The sequence below is a fragment of the Planococcus citri genome, chromosome 4 (assembly GCF_950023065.1).
Source record: "Planococcus citri chromosome 4, ihPlaCitr1.1, whole genome shotgun sequence".
NCBI lineage: Eukaryota > Metazoa > Arthropoda > Insecta > Hemiptera > Pseudococcidae > Planococcus > Planococcus citri.
In genome coordinates, this window is record NC_088680.1 from 45,439,502 (window position 1) to 45,457,709 (window position 18,208).

Genomic DNA, 18,208 nt, shown 5'->3' on the forward strand with positions numbered 1-18,208 from the left:
TCGGGTATTAGTTTTGTTATGGGAGAAAAAAAAAAAGCGAAGCCGAAAAGTAATTAATCATCGAGCCAGGTCCCGCCTACCGTTCGCTGGGTCGATATCAAGGTGCGCGATGAAGTTGCGCATGTGGAGGACATCTTGCCACAGGCCGATAACGTTGAAAAACGCTACTTCGTTAGAAGCTGCCGACTTTAATGGCCACTAAAAGCTAGCGAAACAATCGTTTCGTGAACGCTGATAGAGAGCGAGCGAGCGAGAGAGACAGAGCATCGAATAGGAAAAGGAAGTCAACAGTTAATGCGCCTTTTAAACCGAAAGTAAATCCGCGAAAATTACGTCGTTTTTTTCTCTTAACGTATGAATTTAGTGTATATCGAGGACTATTTTCTTTCCTGATCGTATACTATACAGGAATACGAGTATATAGGTTAGGTTAGGCTAAACAAAATCCATACTAAGACGAAAAAGTGAATTCGATAAACAAATATGGCCGCACTAAAACGTTTTATAGGTCTATAAAATGACTCTTGCTTATGAACATCTGCAGCTAAAACGTTTAAGGTCCCTCTTTTATACGGGTAGACTAACAAATTTAGGTATACGAGGCGTTTTTTCGACGACCAAGAAAATCAGTTCGATTTTGTTGTTTTGTCGATCTGTGGTGCGACTTTTGCGTTGACCTGTGTGAAATTCCTTCGAGTTTGATGTGTTTCGAAATGCGAGCTAAACGCTGATAAAATACCTGTAACGATGTGTGCGAAGTGTTTTTAGGCGACGAAGAGTTGAAATGAATGCGTCTTGGTAAGTAGGCCCGTATTATTGTCGTTGATTACATATAGGTATGTTTATTATAGAGATAGTTAAGCTAACTAATGAATAGAAGAGTCTTCTCACAATTTCTACAAGCATTTAGGCCTCAAATTTCAGAACACATTTTAAGAACAATGCCTCTTACGTACCTATATTGATCTTGAATCGTGCTCTGATTTCTATAGGCCTAAGAAATGCATATAGGTAGGTACTTACCTATCTATTATGGTTCAAAATTATGAGTTGAGGCTTGATTTGCACGAAGTTTGTATAAATCTTTTCATAGTGAATTCAGGCAGGTAAATCTTCTTGGTAATGTGCATAGAAATTCGTCTACTTATCGATCAGGTCTTGAAGCATTCCTTGTGTCAGAACGTATTCACTTTTATGTGTGACCTGAGAGCTTTTTCCTTGTGAGATGTGATTCCAAGAACTCCAAATGAGTGTCCATTGCGCATTAGAATGATAACCTTACCTTATGATGTATAATGTTGATACTTATAATATTGCTCGAGGACCGTTTGCAAAAGTATCAAATGTCAGTTCATAAAATCTACCTATGACTTTCTCAAATTAGGTATTGAGTCAATTTCAATGCAGGTAGAATAGGTAGATGTTACTTTCTGTAGACTAATATCTAAATTCACGACTTCACAAAATGCTCGAATATACTATTTTGTTACTAAACTTGAAAAAGTAATTAACCTACTAGTTACATACCTACAACAGTTGGACGACCTCGACATCCGCTCTCTGAAATTATCGTGTAATATCAAAGGAAGCGTGAAATATTGGTAACTTGTCTGTATTCTTCATGAATGGTTCAAACATGGCATGAAGAATTATCAAAAACAATGTAAGTATAACTTATCTGAATAAATGAACTTATGAGTCAACAATAGGTAGGTAAGTATAATTTGAGTATACTCGTAGACATGAACCTCTACACTTACGAGAAAAAAATAGATCGGTACCTATACCTAAATTGTTCAAAATATTGCCATAGTTTGTTTTTCTAAAAAAAAAATTCGAGGTAACTATTTTGTTCCATGCTTCAATTTCTGTGAATAGCTCAGAAAATGAAAAGCCTGAAATAAAAATAATAAATTATCATCAACAGTTAAGGCAACGGAACTAAAAAATAAATAGGTACCTAGGTACTTAACTACTTTGAAAAATCTTCTAACTTACCTAGGTACAATGGAAGGAAAGAAGAGAGAAAAATAATACCTACTTGATCTGCTTGATCTAAACTTATTTTTGGCTCTTGTTGGTTCTCCTCGCCGTGGAAATTTTTGATTAATGTTATTATTATCATTATTTATTTTATTTTTTTTTTGAAAATTATTTAAAATAGGTATTAAAACTTTCCCAAATTTCCGCAAAATGAAAACAAATCGTGAACAGAAAGCATAATATTATTAAGTATACATACTCGTAGGTAGATACCCTGTATTTCAAGATTGCGTTTTCAGTGTTTCTTAAGCAGTTAGCTACCTCGGTAAATATCTACCTAGTCTTGAACAAATATTAATTCACTTTTCTTTGGAAATCTTTAGATATTGTATCCGAAATCATTTTGATATTTTTGTGGTGCGTTCAGTGATGAAATGTACCTATGTTGGTACTTCGAGATAACGCCCTGAATTTCAGAAAAAAACATTTTTAATAGGTACCTAAATAGTAAACATTCGTGCTTATGATAGATTGACTAGGTATAAATTTTTATAATTTTGATGTGTGTTAATTGAGAGCAAAATGTTTTTATGATATTTTTTCAGACCAGAAAACATCTATAATTGACTCATTTTCTGGTCCTCGAGTGAGTAGATCTAGATACAAACGTTTTTATAAAAAAGAAACTATTAAGACGAAAATTTTGAGGGGAGTCTGACAGAAAAATTGTTCTACAGTCAATCAATCTTCCTGTCAGTTTCCCTTCAAAAATTGTTCCCTCATCACATAATACATTTTGTTTTATTCTTATTATTGCGTTCTAGTTTCTGTTTTCATTTTCGAGATGCATATTTCATGTGCATGAAAATGTTTTCCCAGATAAAAATTTCTGACTTTAAATTTTCTTTTTGAACGAAACATTCATTCTAAGGCTACATGACTTGATGACTTGAATAAATATCTATACATTTATACAATGGATCAAATATTATATAGGTACCTACCTAATTTATACAGTTTTGCTCAGAATTTTTTGTGGTAAGAATTTTCCAGATTTAGATAAACTTTTTATGAAATAAATTAATCCTATAACCACTGAATTCAGATTTTCAATTTTCAGTTTTCCTAAAATTATTCAACTTTATACTGAATAGCTCTTGTTTAGAACAATTTGAATTCTTGAAAAGTAAATTTTCTAAATAATTATTCATAAATGCTTTTCCTATCATCTCATCAATATCTGTGCTCTATTTCTGTAGGACAATCTTACATTTTTATGACAAATGATCCCATTTTCAAAAGGGTCAAAAGTGTACGATTTTCTTGACAGTCCTATTATTTGTGTACCTCAAATTCTCTTTCAATTTTGAATGAATTCCTGTCCATATTTGAGTAAAGAAACTATACGAATTTCCCGTTCAACAAAAAAATTGAAATAATTGCCTACTCTAATTTTTAGAATTAGTCATTGTTTTTATAATTTTAAAAATTAAGAATTTTGATATTATTACAGCTATTGATTCATCAATAAAAATCAGAAGAGTTATTGATAATTTTAAAAAATTGCTAATTTCTCTGACTTTTACTAATTGCTGATTGTAATAAGACTATTGATGTAAGGATGGTTGCATAACCGCTTGCCCAAATATTATCATGTGGTGGATATTCTTATCAGTAAGTTTTAAAAAATTACACATTTCAAGCAATCTTTATAGCGGTTTTCAAAGTTTACAGTTTTTATATAGTTTTTCCTTAAATTTTAAACACAGTTAAATCCTGTGGTTGAAAAAGATCGTCTCTTCTTTATTTAGGTTCGCAGAATAAAAATAAAACATGAATGGAAATGTTGAAAATCCTCCTCATTTCGAAAATCTGTCGGGGGGGGGGGTGGGTCTCTGATTTTTCATCAAGGATATATTTTAAGCAGGTTTGGGCGAAGAGTTTTTTTTCTACTTCAACTCAGAGTCAACTCAGATTTTGACTCTGAATTAACTTCTTGTGCGATTCTTTTTGCAACTCTTTCAACTCTTTTTTTTTCATTATATGTCTACGGAATAGGTATTAGATTTTTATAATCTGAAATCATCATATGTATTTTATTTGTCTTCTGTGATTGTAAATTATCTTATTAGCAATTGTGGGGTTCTTCAAAATTAAAAAAAAATGAAAAAGAGTTGAAAATGATTGAATTTTTTAAAAGTGAGTATGATTTTGGTTCATTCTTTTGTAAAAAGAGTTTTAATATATAAAAGAGACGAGTTGGAACTCTTTTTCGAATGAGGTGAATAGACTGAGAGTAGTCAGATTAATTCATTTTCAAAAGGAGTTTGCCCAACCCTGATTTCATGGCTGAGAGTCGATTATCTATAAATGTCACAAAAAAAAAGTGAAAATAGGTAATACCGTTCGGAAAAGTATCACTTTTGAAAAATATCCATTATTACCATTCATGAAAAAAAAGATGTAGGTATACAGGTTGGTATAAATTTCTAACCAAAAATTTTAGTTGCTCGACCTTTGAGAATGAGTATTTATTAATTTTGTTTATTAAATCAAAATTCATTTTTCCCTAAAAATTGTATGCAGAATTTTGTGTTTTTTTCATCATTTACATAATTTAGGTATTATTCCCGATGAATACCTAGGTCTTAAATGTCAAAAAAAAATCATTTTTTAACCAAAGTACTTCCCCAGAAATGATGCTGTTAATTAGTCAGTACAATAAATTTAATCGTGATTGCTTATGGTATAGTCGTGTGAATTTCAAAGCTGATGTTATTTTATAAATAGGTATTGGTATACCTACTTATTTTACTCGTATGGATTTCTAAAATACTTACGAGTACCTACATTTTTTGCGAGATTTTTGTTACGTTGGACCAATTACTTACCCTGTAATGAAGAAGTTAGTATACCTATACCTACTTTCCACACACCAATTCTTTTCTTTTTCAGTCACAAAAAAATACACCAATTCTTCCTGTAACAACCAACAAAACAAAAAAAACATGTTCGCGTTATTACCAATATTTTCAAAAATAAATCTACCAAGCTTGTCAACATACCCTTTCACGTAGCACGTAAAGGTGGTCTAAAAATATCCATTTCTAGTACCTCCGCGTATAGTAAAAAGAGGTGAAATCGTTGCTTTATAAAGGGTAGAATAATGCAATTACATAAGGGAAAGATGATTCCGCTGCTCTGCGTATAACTATACCTACTCGACAGATGGAACGCCTTTTTAGCAATGGGAACTGAAACCATTTCGATTTGCCTGCATACATCCTATTTGTACGACGATGTACATTTTTATAAAACAAAAACTTGGGACTAGTATTTTTGATTTTTTTTTTTCAAATCAAAGATTATATGACGATTAAAAGAACGCGGTAGTTGTATAACCCAAATGGTATATTTATCGGAGGTCGAGCTGCGAGCGCAATCGTCGTATCGACCGGAATAGCTTCTATAATAATTTTAAAAATACTTTGTAACGCCGGTAGCGTTTTTACCTGAAATTCATCTCTATCTGCTCTGTTTGGTTGGTATTTTTAGAGATGTCGAGTTCGAGTTGGAAAAAATCTAGATACTGATACGATGTGTAGTAGGTATACCTAGGGAGATGAAATTTCGTCTAGAATTTTACACGTACCTATATGCGTTACATTACACGTAGCTATGTCTAATTGTAATTGAAAAATTAGTGGTATCATGGAATGGAAGCCGTGCACAAGATTTTGATTAAAATATAACCTTGAATTAAGTCAGGAAGGAGATCGTGACTACGTATAAAGTGATGGGCCGAGTTTTTAAACTCGAAAACAATGTCGACTAATTTCATCCATCTCGTGTGTTCGGAAATTCATCTCGCTTATTTTAATAATTTATTATTCAACAAATTTGGTGTAGTAATTTTACGCATTTGAACCATATTCTCTTAAAGTATGCGTAAGTTGATATGCAAAAAATAATACACATCGTATTCGTACTTGAAGGGATATTGAGCTCGAGTTCGAGTTACTTGGTAGACCAGTTTAAATAAAAATATGACAGTTTTATTTGTCACATCAGACATATAGCGAGGTCAAGATCGAGACGTCTGGTTCAATTGAACCATAAGTTATGTAATTAATTTATGGGATCGATTATGGTAGCCTATCCACACATAATATACGAGAGAACAACGAGGACGTATCGATGATTTTATAATTATTCACCATGATATATCGCTCGTTACACTCGACGAATCAGCTTTAAGCTTCAGCGTACTTACAAATACATACGAGTACAAGTAGATAATATAGCAACGTGATGCATAAACGAATCACGCCATTCATCTGGTGTTTCGTGTTTTCTAACCTGCGGATGTTTATATGTACGAGTATGCAACTGATATACGCGTAAGTGTGGCGCCCATGCATAATTACCCTATGCATTCCGAGCTAGATAGTGAAAATGGTCTGCAAGGTGAAGAACCTATGTGCAATGCGTCTCTCATCGTCAGCATAAATGTTGAACTGACTATCAAACAAACGAATATATATATGGGGCGGTGTTTCAACTCATGGTCGGCATTAGGTTCTTTTTTTTTCAACTTCTTTTTCTTTTCCGGTCTTTTTTCTCCTTTCTTTTTTCTTTCTAATTAAGCTTAAACTCCCGTTAATCATGGTTATTCGGATGATTACTAGGTAGCATTTGGTTTTGGTTGGTGTTTTTGGTGTATTTTTTGGGAGTTAGTCCGGTTGTTTTTATAATGAGGTTTTCAACGAGAGTCCAGATATCTGCATCAGCGTGACGAGTGTAGGGTAAGTATGTAGGTACCTAAGATGGATGAATGAGTTTTAATTCGAGAATGTCTATAAACCGATGTTTGGCATTGAAACCCGGAGAGAAGAGATTTAGGCGTCGAAAAGCAGGCCTGATGAGATGAATTGATTGGTTTCAAAACTGTACAGATGTTTTATTTCATTGAAAAAAATGTATTGATTTTTTAAATCTTCCAGTTTCTGGCTTTTTCGATATTTCTGGTTTGATTTTTGAACGATCCAACTTTGAAATTTAGTAATAGGTACCTACTCGTACTTGGGATAAAGCTGACTGAATACAATTATCGTCCATCGTGTTTCTCCAGTTGGATGAAGTGGTGCTGTTAGATCAATTATTTAATTTCATTTTAGCGAAGCTAGTGCTCAAATGAATTGTTTTTCAGTCATTTTAACATAACACATATTTTAATGATTTTTTGTGTATTTTGACTCAACTTTTGGCTCCATTGTTCAATTTTATTCAAATTTTATCAAATTTAAGCAATGTTCAATGATTTTTTTATACTTACCAATTTCACATCATTTTATACCCTGTTGTACTTACCACAGGTAGGTATACTTACTGTACTTTTGGCAACATTTAACTTCATCTTGATAATATATTGTGTTTGATCAATTTTTCGTAATTTTTAACAACTTTTTTTACTTTTTTATATTTCTGCTGAAGTTTCTCAATATTACATCAATTTTTTAGTCAATTTCGGCTATTTTCATAACAATTTAATAATTTTAAAAGTATTTAGCAAAATTTTGGCTTGATCTTGCTGATTTTTTATCAACTTGAAGCAATCTTCATCGAATGATTTATAATTACTTACAGCATATTTTCAAGTTTTACTTCATCAAATTTCTATATCATTTCATAATTTTTTTATGCTTTTCATTTGCCGATCTTTTACCAATTTTTGATTACTTTTAATAAATTTTGATGCCAATTTTTCGATACTTTCTGCCTTTTTTGTGATAGGTTTTTCATTTTATTTTGATATGATATTTTATCAAACATTTCTTTTTAAAATTTTCCCTGATCTTTTTCCATGATGCTTTGACTATTTATAACTCATTTTTATTAGCAAAATTTTGACACATTTTTGCTGATTTTTCATGATGATCTTCATTAACCATACAATTAATCTTTTTAGCATTTTTTTTTTAATTTTGTGGAATTTTTATATTGTTTTATTACTTTTTTAAAAATGACTTTCAGTAATTTAAAAAATTTTCCCATGACTTTGACCAAGTTTTGAGATTTTTTATCCTACTTTGTGTCGTTTTCAATTTCTTTTATGTCATTTTGATGCATTTTAATATCTATTGTTTTATGACGCTTTCATTAGACCTTACTCAGTCATTTAAGAAATTGTATGCTAATTCGAGTGAATTTCATGATACTGAATGCGATTTCCTTTATTTATAGAGATTATTATATTTTTAATCAACATTTCAATTTCCAACCATCGGGTTGATTTTTTAAATATTTTTAGCAGGATTTTTTGGCTTCACTTTTATGATCTATCATCAAATTTTAGTAGCCCAATTTTCAATTATTTTCGTGACTTTTTAACAATTTTTTTTGAGTTTTCCTCAGTTTTAGACTGATTTTTAAAATTTTCCTCAAGTTATAGAAACTTGATTATGAGGTTTTTTCAGTACATAGCTATTCTGGGGGGGGGGGGGGGGTTAGTCTGATTTTCATGGGAGGGGGCTAAAATCGTCATCAGCGTATATTTTACTCAAAAGAGATCTTTTAGAGATAATTGAACTTAAAATTTTAAAAATTTTACGATGAATTTGTTTTTTTTTTAATTTTTGAAAATTGAAGAGCCCATCGCAGCCCGAATTTTTTGAAAATGTAAAAAATAAAAAATAGAGAATTATTTTCTCACCAAAGAACACCTGCACTTTGTGGGTTGGGACTTGGGAGGAGGAAAGACCAAAAACAACTAATTTTGGGACATCCCACATAAAATACGAATTTCAGCTATTCTGGGGGGGGGGGTCAGCTTAGTTTTCAAGGGAGGAGGCTAAAATCGTCATGAGAGTCTATTTTACTCAAAAGGGGCCTTTTAGTGATGATGTAACTCCAAATTTTGAACATTTTTCTTTGAATTGGGATTTTTTTCAATTTTTGAAAATTGGGGGGCCCACTGCACCCCAATTTTTCGAAAAAGGAAAAAATAAAAATTAGGGAATTATTTTCTCACCCGAGGTCACCACTTTAGAGGGTGGGAGCGGAATAAATCGCACTTTTTTTTGCCATGTACAAGTTAATGGACCACTCTAGAAGTTACATCAATTTTTGACAATTTTTTAATGATTTTAATTTTTCAATTCAGTTTCATGATTTTTCATTGTGATTTTATGACGTTTTTATAACGTTTGATTTCATTTTAATTATAGCTTATGTACATATTTAATCAATTTTTGTCTATTGTTTTTTTAAAATCATTTTTAATGAGGCATTTTTGTGTCATTTTAACAAAATTCAATTATGCATGTACTTATCGATCAAATCTTGATAATTTCACTAAAACATCAATTTTTGATCATATTTTAGTTGGTACGAGTACTTAAATTAAATGCAGATTTTACAAATTGATCAATTTTGGTGATTTTTTGTGTAAGTAGGTAGGTAATTTTAACAACTTTTCATCGATTGTAGGTAAAATAAATTATTTTTTATTGGCGTTTTAAGCAATTTTTGGTGAGTTTGGCGCAATTTTTCGAATGCTTTATACTTTTTTTCAATGTTTAATTCGATTTTGATCATTTTCATTCAATTTTTAATAATTTTCAATAGTCTGATATGCACACTTTTTCTAAGATTTGGATCAGATTTCATTTTTAAAGTTGTTTGTAGTTATTTTTTGTCATTTTAACGAGTTTTAAAATTATGTTTTATGAAATTTTCACTGAATTTTGTTTAATTTTACTCAAAATTGATTCAAGTTCAAAACTTTTGCAGCATTCTGGAGGCTGAGCAAACCATTCTTATTGCAAAAGTGATGAAATCCAAAGTTCTATAAATTTAAATTCTTAATTCCAATTATCCATCTTCGGGTCATTAATTTCTTTCTAGAAGACTCCATTTTAAAAGTATTTTACTACAGCAGGAAAATTTTTTATTTTGACTTCATTCAGAAATTACATCAGGATGCTGCTGTATTACAAAATACCCCAGTATAAAAATTCTTCCTAACCGTTCCTTAGAAAAATACCTATTTCAAAACATCATTCAGATTAATGAATGATTGCATCAGGATGATGAACAGGGAAAGAAGGAAGGCTATCTAAAACTTGAACCACGAATAATGCCAACACCTTGATGAATTTACAACTTCTCATTCCCCTTTATACAACCTCAAATGTCCAAATAACTGATCCACTGCGTAAGTAGGCGCTTCGGTTATGCAATTTTATTAACATGCACTCTTGCCACGTACTTTATTCCTTATCAGTAGGCGCTTATGCAAATTTATTAACACGATGATACTCGTATTGGGCATTCTCCTTCGCGTGTTGATTTTACTGATTATTCAACTTGTTCGTTTTCGAAGCAGGTAAATTAAAAGCGAAATTTACGATCGTTGGTGTCCGCAATCGAAATTCCATCTTATTGATTAAAAACCTATTCGGTTGCCTCAGGCCACACAAGCACGCATACAAACCAAATCAAAACAACTCAGCAGACCTCCAGACCCAAGAGAGTATGTAGTAATGATAAAAAGGCGAATCATTTGTTGGTTCGAAAATGCGCGTGGTTCTGCAGTGATACCTTTTCTTGAAAATTAATTTATGCAATAGATTAGATACGTATATAGCCAGCTTCAAAATGTATTTCTAATAGACACGAAGAGTGTATTTTTTTGGAACAAGTTCCTTCTTATTATCTATAAGACAGATGAGAGAGATGCTTTTAACCTAGCAAACTTGCTTCTTAGCTGTGCTTGGAAAAATGACCTAGAATGGTATGGAGGTTTTTTTAATTCGATATGTGAGAACTGAGAGTGCTCTTTTATCAGACGTAGGTAGTCATTAAAAAGGTTTGTTTACGTAAGCTGCAATGATGACTCAAATCGTACAAGAATCTTACCAAATGCAACTTTCGTACTCCCAACGTTATTTATCTATTTGCTCAAGTACCTACTACCTACCTATACAGAAGGTGCTCATTTTCAAGGGCTCGTTCTGCGATGATTTATTAACAAACAATAAACTTACAACACATGTAGTACACATCTAAATTACACGAAACCTTGTAACTCGTGTCGTGCTCAAAAATTATGAAGGGAAGTGCCATTCCACAGATGTGAACCCATCGTAAATACGTTAAATTAATATTTCGCTACTGGAAATATTCAAATAGGAAGAACACGCGGTGAGAAACGGAACAAGAAAATGGTACAATTAAGGAAATTGGATTTTTCCACGTCTGTGAAGGAAAAAAAATCGAGATTATTCAGCCAAGAAATCCATTACCAGAATAATCCCTTTTTTCGCGCCATTTTCATACAAAGTTAACCAAGTTTAAATACTGCTCGTTTTGCTTAAATTTATTTCTAAGCAATTACCGATGATTATGACTAGAGAATAATATTTACGATAGGTGAGTTAATTATGAAAATTTTATAGCATCGAGTTCTGTGTTCGATGTATGAATGATAATTTGTGCAAAAAATCACTCCATTATGAGTGAATCCGTTTTGTTAGTCAACTTTTACCCTTTTAAATACGCCCATAAAAGTGGATGATGATGGCGTCTGTCTCCAGTAACATTGTATATTTAATTATAGTGCTGATTTTTTTTTTTTTACTATTTAACGACATCCGCGAAGTAGGTAAACTTGGTGTCCGACGACCTCAAGTATCACGTCGCGGATTTTCATTTACGTTGTTAACACTTTTAATTATCGTGTTTCTAATCGTAAAAAAATCATCGCTTCTTGAATGGTCTATTGTTTGAGATTATTTATCGTTAATTTTTTTGGACATTTTTAATTATAATTACAATATCGAATCGAGACACTGTAAGAGAACGAGTTATTTAAAACGATATCATTTTTTAAAAAACTTGAAATACATAAAGAAGCAACCTTTTGAATATTCATATTATCGAAGACTTATGTTATTTCAGAGAGACGCGTGTCACGTCACGCGATTTTTTTTCGGCATGCCTATAAAAAGCAGCACGTTTAACAAAATTATACCACATAAGTGCGCATTGTTCGTCGAAATTTATAATCTGCGATAAAGCATTTCTAATAAGTATATTTTAAAATGGATGAAGGTAAAACACGTTGGGTTTCTAAAGATAGGGCGTGGGTTTTTGTGTGTAACGTACGAAAATAAACAATATTCGGATGTAAGCTGTCTGAGCATATGCTTTTATTCTTGTACTGCTTTAAATTAACGCTACTGTAATTTCTATTAATAAATGAGGTTCGTTTTGCCTTTCCGAATGGCAACACGAAGGCTCTCTCTAGTGGGGTCCCCTCATCCCGAATGCAACCATGTTTGAGGAATTCTTCATTATTAGATATCTACGTGCCTATACTTTTTTTTCTTTCGACGTGGTTTTTGTTTATATACCACCGAAGACATTTTTGTACTTTTTTTTTTAATATGGCGGTAAATTTAGAATTTTTTCTTTCGTGCTGTGTGCGTTTGAGATAAAGTAAACTTTCCAGCAATTGACGTTGATTTATGGATTTGCGATGTTGGCTGATGCATTCTCGATTAGGTATACGGCGAGCAGAGAGAGGTTCCTTGTATGGTTCAGAGCACAATCACGAGAGGGGAGGAGGAGAGATGGTTCATTGGATAAATACCAAGTGCTCTTCGTTCGTATATACCACGTAGAAATAGATAGGTTACATATTATTATAACTTTTGATGAGAAATAAATGTTGCGTTTTATCGAGAATATACTTATTTTATGATTTAAGTGTACGATGGACGATGTTGAGTTGGACATTATTTTGAAAGTGGTCGTTTTCGCACCGAAACTACTTACCTAAGGGGGAAATTTATTATGTTTTATTATTTATCGTATCGTTGACAATGATATAATTAGAGCCATGTGCGTTTGGATATTGCAAGTTTGCGTATAGTGAATATACTAGATTCAGGGTAGATGAGACAAGGTTAGTGAACTTAATGCTGTTATATGCGGGTAACAATGAGAAAGAATGTAGCCGAATTTCGGAGAAAAGGAACATTTAAAAGCAGAATGTCTATAATAGACATGATAGATATGAAATGTGGATTGTTGAATGCTTTTAAAATTCGTAGAAACAATAGAAATAAGTATTCTTTCGTAGACAATGTAATGTCAGAGTTTGTCTATTAGCTTGTATGAAATGTTTGAAATTGGGTGTTGATTTTTCAAGTTCCAATCTGAATGGTTGTTCTCGAGTAGGTATAATTTTGTTTTGAGTGAAACAATGTTACTAATTCAGAAGAATTAAAAACATAATGTTATTTGGCTAGAGAGTATAGGAAGTGTAACTGAATTGGATTTTTCAATGTAACAGTTTTTCAAATTAATATAAGAGTCAGCAATCGAATATTTTTGTCTTCTGTGAGTGTTCAGTTTCATTACAAGAACTGGTGGATTGGATGTTGTCTGACTTTTAAACACATTTCAAATTCCTCTATAAATGGAGGGGAAGAGAATAAAATACTCACTCATAATTAAATGAATACATAAATAAACTCATTTCATTTTTCCTAGTCCTTTGCATATTTTAATTTTTGGAGCTGTCGGTAGCCAAACTGGCACCAAAATTTCGCTCTCCTCCTTCTCTCCTAAAAGTTGATTGGTTATTTTTGAAATACTCGAGTCATATTTTGTAAATCCAGATTCACAGTGGCGTGTATTAAGGGAAGCAATATTGAAACATATTTTGGCTTACCTAATACACCAAAAAAGCCTTGGATTCGCCCATTCTCTCAAACTCAATCCGATTTTTGAAAAATCCATTTTCCTTTTAGAGACTGGTTCTGGGTCTGATGATCTTCAAAATTTAATTTTGCGCCCTCAAAGTCCTAGGTCTTAGAACCCACATATCATCATCATCATCATCAAAAAGTTTTATTTTATGACGTCCGGCATCTTGGCCTTTAACGTCAACAATCCAACAACAGAAATTAAATTAACAAATAATAGAAATATAACAACAAAATAGTCTCAACAAAAATTATAGCAAAATTCATAAATATATAACGAAAATTCAACAAAAATAATAACATGATTTAACAAAGATCAACAAAATTCAAAATTCAACAAATCAAAACGAATAAGTTATAACAAGTCATAAATCCCTGCACGAATTAGGAACAAGAACAACTTTACACACATTTCTTCTTTATCTTCATGTACTTTAAATTTACCCCAAGTGTTTCGTTTCTAATTTTCTCATATACTTTACATGATTCTAAGATGTGTTGGATTGTCACATTCACATTACAAGTGTCACATTTTTTGAGGGATTTTTCAGTAAAAAGTGATCTGTGTGTCAATGTAGTATGTCCAATTCGAATTCTGGCCAGAATCATATGCCTACTGTATTTTTTGAAAATTTTCAATTTTCAACCTCCTTTTTGTAGCTCAAAGCCCATTTTGGGGTAAAATAGTCATCAAAAATAATTTTTTATCTACACTTTAAACTTCACATTTTGATCAATTTTAAATCTCACTGCACTTGATACTTGCCTTCTTAAACCCTAAAAAAAAATTATCTGTTGTAACAGGTCATCATTCATCATCATCACATGAATATTCATCGAAGAAAACCTGTAAGTAGGTAATTTATGTGATCAATTTCGAAATCTATTTATTTTTGAGTATGAAAGCTTGAATCAATAAAAATAGGGAGGGCAGAGGTGAAGAATAGCCTCAGCAACTATTCTGAATAAACTGAAACATCTACTTGATTGGATTCAAATATGGCAACACAGTCACAAACAAAGCTTTATTCAGAAAGCTTGAGCTGAAAGACGAAACCTCTCGAGGCGTTCGCTTGAGAAGAGCATGGTCTGAATTCTGAAACCCCCACAAACAAAATTTCAGCTGTCTATAATTTTCCCAATTTTGGAGATATTTTGAAAATCCAAAATTGACCAATTTTCAGCGATGTCTGCACGTTAAAAAATTATAAAATAGGTATTTATGTCCTGTGAGTGTTATATGAAAATCAGTTCTGAAATCAATATCAACTCACCCAAACCGAATTTCTCCATTTTTTTGAGAAATTCTAGAGCCTCCAGCGAAATTCTCCATTTTTCCGGAATTTTGAAATTTTTTAGGGGAGGTGCGAAAATTAATTTGGGCAGCTCAAGATCCAGTTGTGGCTTATTCTCGTTCTTTTCATGAGTTTATCTAAACTTGGGCCAATTTCTAGGCGTACACTACACCTTGAGTGCTTTGTTTTTTTGACCAAAATATTCATAATAACAGACATTCTGAAGAAGTCTAGAAATACACTGGAGGCTTAAGAATAACTCAAAAAGATAAAATTTCAAGTAGATGGGGGTGTTTTTTTTTTAAAAAAATACGAAATACAGCCATTCATGTGGATTTCAAATAATTCTCTACCAACTGAAAATTTTTGATTTGTTAAATCCGAAAATCGTCTGTTTTGAATTTTCAAAAATTCACCTAAAATTGAAAAATCAGTTTGAGTGGCTGAAATTTTGGTTATGGGGGTTTCAGACCATGCTCTTTCCAAAAATCATGGTCCTGTTCAAATCGGAGATGAATACCGTCAAGAGGTTCCCTCGACAGTAGGAAACATTATTTGTAAATAGGATTTCGATCCGGAAAATTCATGTTTATCGCTGTTAATTTCTGGTTTTTTATTCCCATTCTATTTTTAAAAATACGAGTAAGTATTGAAGCTTCTTTTCTTTATTTAGAAAAAAGTGCGTATATGGGGTGTTCCACGAAACATTTGCATAATTCAATTGTAAGAAGTGTTGAAGAAGATGTACTTAAAAAAGTCATCATGATTGGTTGCGTATCTGGAGAATTGAAGGAGGTACTGTAGATAATACATCATACAATACAACAACAAAAAACCGTCAATTTTGAAGAATGCTCTAAAAATGAAAAAAAAAATTGGATCATTTAAATGATGTAGGTACCAACCCTACTCAATAGTAGGGTTGAGCAAAAAAATGTTATTATGAAGTACTTACATACTTATGCCAATTTTTCTCCCTTCAAAATTAAAAAGACATTTTTCAAAACTAGATTTCAAATTTTCAAATTCGATTTAAATAATCCAAATTTTTGATTATTTTCTAAACATTTCTCAGAATAGACAGGCTTTAGTTTTTAAAGATGACGTAATTCCTACAATTCACCAGATAGGCAACTAAATAGTCTTTATAGGTAACATTTTCCCCCTTCGTCTTCATGGTTTAATTTTGGCAGACGATTTCTAGATCATCCTATTGTGGTTCCAAAAATTGAATGAAATTTAGCTTTCGAAATTCAAATTCGATTCTGTTGAATTTTCAAACTTTTGCACAGAATAGTCAAAGTTACCCAAGTGGCTAAGTACCATACTTGAAAATTCTTGAAAAAAATAACCATTTTTCAAGGGAGAACTTTTTAAATTTTTTTCCATTATTTTTGTGGAGCTTTCAACTGTTTCCATCTTTCTCAACGGAAAATGATTATGATCTGATCAAATTTGAAAGGATCCAACTTGACCTGACCAGATCTAAATAAATGTATAGTTCGCCGCCACGCCGGATCCAATTAGATCTGATCACATTCAACCATTTTCCACTGGGTTGTTTTCTTTCAAAAATTGATTTTTTTTTGTCTCAATCTCAATATTTTTTCCACACTGTTATTCAATCGAATGAGAAAAACTGAACTATGATGATTTGAATTTTTTCAGTTCGAGCTTTGAGTGAACCATTTGAATGAGCTTATTTTTTCAATCATTGTTTTTGAATTTTAATTATGCGATGTCATTTTGTCTCAAACAGCCTGATAAGAACTCTCCAAAGTTAAACTGTTTTAATTTATATTTAGGTACTGCTACTTCATCTATCTTTCCATAAAAAATGAATCTCAGCCTCACCTTCAAATCTAATGAGAATTGAAAATTTCTTTAGGTAATTTTTGTCGGAGTTTTGGTCGTCATCCTCCCCCCCCCCCTCCATCACAAACCTTGCTATTAGTTTAGTTTATCATTATTTGAGCACTTCTTAAGAATTACGTATGCTCTTGTTTTTTGATTGATCTGCCAATCATCACACTATACACAGGACAGAGGAATAACATTTTTCATACAAAGCATTAGCATGCGCTGTACATACTATTGAAAGTTTTTGATATGATGATATAAATTTCATTAAATATTTGCTGCTCCTAAATTGCTCATTTTCATTTGTTTCCAGTTTCAAAAATATATTCAAAGATGAAGAATTAGCCTAGCTATTGGTGCCTTTCACGCCAGAGAAAATGGTAAAAAATAATTCAATAGCCTGGTTCAAACAATCGTTTATTTGGTATTCGGATTCAATTACATGAGATGCAGAAAATATTGTGGCTGTTTCAGTGCGATTTTTTTTTTCAAAGGTAAGTGAAAAATACTCGTGAATGTTGATTTGTTGAAATTCTTTCCAATTTGTTCATCATCATCCCAGAGAGCATTAGGGTCGCCATCACATTATATAGAACCTATGCGAAAAATTCAGACATAGCATCGGTGTATAAATGGAGCCGCCAAAGACGCCATTAATAAATCTCTTCCAGTCGATTTGCTCGATTGTTGAACAAATAAACGGCATTAAGTACACGCGAATTAAAATCGCTTTTTATTGAATTTAACGTAACGAAAACGACGTAGAAATAGCGACAACTCCCCTCTTTTATGCGATGGCGAAGCTCTCTCTAATGGAGAAGCTTTTTCCAGTTTCCATTTTTCAAGTACCGTCACTAGTATACGTTGTATGACGTCTGGCTGCGTATTTTGTGCGTGTGTATTAAATGTTAAGCTGTCAAGTTTTTGATTTGTCTGCCTCAAAAACAACATCTCCCCCATTTTAATGATATTTTCATTTACGTTGCTCGTGACGAAACGTGTATAAGTCTGGTATTTCTTTCGACACGTGGCTCTCAGTGAGCATTTGTAGTGGAGCTGGGATACATTGAGGTTGTGCATCGAGTGCTGCGTGTTTTCAATTTTCGCATGTCGATGTCGAATATTGGAAAACAATGCACAGTTTGATTTTAAAATATATCGTGAAGTTCTTTCTGCATGAAGAGCTCAATGCACGTGATTTGGAAAAATACTTTAAATTATGATTCCGTTAATGGAAATTGAAACCGGTTCGACCCCTCTGGAAAGATCCGATTCTGTTCGTAATTCACACGTTGA

At 32.3% G+C, this 18,208-nt stretch overlaps 1 long non-coding RNA gene across 1 annotated transcript in view; it reads left to right on the forward strand.

The window, feature by feature from the left end:
* LOC135844908 (uncharacterized) overlaps positions 1-17,359 on the forward strand; it is a 613,622-nt gene extending 596,263 nt beyond the window's left edge. The window contains exon 9 of the long non-coding RNA XR_010558666.1: positions 17,226-17,359. This is a non-coding gene — a long non-coding RNA (uncharacterized LOC135844908). The remainder of the gene's footprint in view (positions 1-17,225) is intronic.
* Positions 17,360-18,208: the final 849 nt, after the last annotated feature.